We start from the raw sequence: 3,355 nt of genomic DNA, 5'->3' as shown, positions 1-3,355 counted from the left end.
TGCTGAGCTAAAGGGAAGCTTAATATCATAACAGTTGGAATGATCCTTAACTATAAGAGACATAGTATTTTAGGAAGAGTGTTAGATTTTAAAGTCATAGGGCATAAACTTAAATTCTGACTCACTATCAGTGTGACCTTGGGTAACTTATTATGTCTCTCGCTGTTTCATTTTTCTCAGACTATACTTTTCTTAAGATTGCTTCCCTCCAAGTCCTAAGAAATGCATCCTAGGACATAGTATACTAAGCATGAGAGGGAAAGGTGGGAAGTAAACAGACAGGGTTAGTCTATTTTTCATCCTGTTGAAAAGGAGTTTGGTAAGTGGTAGGATTACAAGAGCATTTGGTCTACAGGGATGACTCCGGGAAAGTCTGAAACTGAGAGGAGTCAGGCAACAGACCAAAAAAGGAGTAAGTTCTTGTATTCAGCAGGAACAAGATTGGCCACATTCATTGAGTAAGTTTTGCTTTTGTTTTAATTATCTTTTCTCTATATACCCCCTCCCCCATAGTACACAGTCTTATTATGTCACCTACAGGGTTATCTCCACTAAAACAGCCCTCTTATATCTTTTTTGTGGAATCAAGGTGACCCTAGGCTCTTGAAGCTACAATTTCAGTGGAATGTTGTTATTGGAATCCTGAAAACCTGGATTCAAAGTCCTGCTCATCATTGCCTGCATAAATTTCCACATCTATAAAATAGGAATAATAATAGCTCCTACCTCACATCATTGTTATAAGATTCAAATGAAATAATGCATAGAAAGGGCTTTGCATTCCCCCCACCCCCCCATAGGAGTCCACACCTATGATTACATAGATAGAGGAATCTCCCTGGTAAAGAAGATGCCTTTATCAAGACAGATCATCAAATGCTCTGCAATTCATACTCTTTGTGAACTCCAGCAAATCAATTGCTCATTTAAGTAATTTTGTAAGATAGTGAGTTACAACCATTTAAATTGTCTTTGGTAGAGAGAATGAGGATTCCAGGAAATCAAAGGAATGTGGTGGCAGCTCAAAGTCTGAAGAATTGCATCAATGATTCAAAATAGTCTTCATGGTAGGATAACAAAATGGGGTTACACTGAATATTTATTAAGGATCATTTTTTCTGTTTTCCATTTGAGACAACCAAGGCTCTGAGAGATATGATTTTCCCCAGGTCACATAGCTAAGTGACAGAGCCAGAACTGGAACCCAGATCTTCAGATTACAAATCTAATGGTCTTTCCACTATATAGTGCTAATACCCAAAAAGAAATTTAACACATGACTTTATTTTATTTCAGTTTTTCCTCTGAAAGGCAAGATGATTACATCAGCCAGACCCCCAACAAAAATAAACTTGAAGAAAATATTACACGGCTTCTTCTGGGGAACGCTAATGCTTTTTACACCTCAGCACTAAGGAACTTAAAATAAATTTGTCGCTGAATTGAAGTTGAGACCAAAGCTAATATTGCAATACATATAGACTAGGGAAGTCCTATGTTCTGACATGATGTACTGCACCCAGAAGTAATGTAATCTCTCCCTTATTTATTCTGCCTTGCAAAAAGTTGGAACTTTTCTTTCTTTAGAGCCTCTTCCCTTTGGCTATTATGAGTTTTTACTCCTTTTTTTTTTTTACAGAGGATTCATAGCATCATCTTCATGATCATACTTGATATTTAAATTGTTTTATTACTCACAAGGCACTGATAGTATGTCCTTTGATACTCCAAACACAGTGCAATGGAAGGTATAGTAGATTTCAAGTCAAAAGATCTGGTTTAGAATTGTTATTCTGCTACTTACTAGCTATTTTTTTAACTTTGTAATTTCTCTAGACCTCAGTTTCTTCATTTGTAAAATGAGTCTATAAGATAGGATGAACTCTATTGTTACTTCTACTCTAAAGCTTATAATGTTACTAAAGCACCTCTATATGATGTGGTTTAGGGGTTCAGGGGTGCTGGGACCCCAAAATCACAATACGTGGGTCCTGCCCAAAAGAATTCAACCCAAGCCTTCTTTCAACCAAAGACAAGGTTTATTAGAACATCCATCATATTGGGCAGACTCTTAAGGAGTCTGAACATGGGTAAGCAGTGGCTAGATTATAAGAATCTAAGCCTTGGTTAGGTTTTAAGAATCTCAGCATCTTAATGGAGACAAGATGGACCTTATATACAGAAAGACTATGGGAGGGATGTAGGAGTGGCCAAGTAGTTTGGAGAGGAAAGGCCTAAGGAGATCTGGATGGGAGTGTCTAGTAACTCCTGGGACCTGGACAATGGAGCCTAACTAGGATTAAGTGTGGGAAATGGCCAGGGGCCATAGGGAGGCAAGACAATGGAGAGAAGAGTGGGTGTCCAGGAGGTAATAGAATTCCCAAGGGTGGGAAATGGAGCCTAGGTGGGACCAAGGGTGGGAAGTGCCCTGGGGCCATAGGGAGGCAAGACTATGGAGGGGAAATTGGGTGTAGGCACAATGAAAAACCAGTTGATAGGACCATAGCCTCAGGGGAACGCCAGAGATTTGGCCATGTGGGAAAGTCCTGGGCTTTTCCTTTCTGGGATCCAGATCCCAACCTCATCATACAGACATCAGTTTCCTCATGTGTGAAACTAATCATACTTGGTAATTTCTAAGGTCTCTTTTAATTCTAAATCATAGTATCGTTTGAACAGTTCTGTGGTATAAACAGTGTAATTAAAATTAACCCTTGTGATACAGAGGGAAAAGAGTGATGATCCCAGGTCTGAATTCCAGCTTTGCTTCTTATTATACCTCTATGGCATTGGGCAAATCACTTAAATACTCAATGAGTTGACTTAAAGTCTCTAAGTCTCAGGTTTGTTATTTGCAAAATGAGAGGGGTTGGACTAGAAGTTCCATATAGTTCTTCATCTATGATACTTATTTTATAGATGAGGAAAATGAGTCTCAGAGTAGAGAAGGGACTTTCACAAGGTCACATAAACTATTTAGTGTCAGAGTCACTCAAATGAGCATTAGAGACTGCAGAGAAAAAAACTGAAACCACTGGAGTGTTCTAAAGAATACTAGTGACACAATGTCTGTGATGATTGCAGAGTAAGAGTAAAGGCAGAATTACTGAAATGAGAGAGAGACAGAGAGAGAGGGAGAGAGAGAGAGAGAGAAGAGGTAAGGAAGGAAGACAGAAAAAGAAAGCAAGCAAGCAAGCAAGCAAGAAAGAAAGAAAGAAAGAGAAAGATCCTGAGTGAAGGTCACTAAGGACTCCTCTGCAAATCCAAATGCTTTTCGTCCCCCCCTCCCCACCCCGCTTGGGTGGGGGGACAGGGAGGGGGGAGAAGGGACAACAGTCAAGGTCTTCAAATTATT

The sequence above is a fragment of the Vombatus ursinus genome, unplaced genomic scaffold, assembly GCF_900497805.2.
Source record: "Vombatus ursinus unplaced genomic scaffold, bare-nosed wombat genome assembly UNPS02007284.1, whole genome shotgun sequence".
Taxonomy (NCBI): domain Eukaryota; kingdom Metazoa; phylum Chordata; class Mammalia; order Diprotodontia; family Vombatidae; genus Vombatus; species Vombatus ursinus.
Note: the sequence above shows the minus strand (reverse complement) of the source record.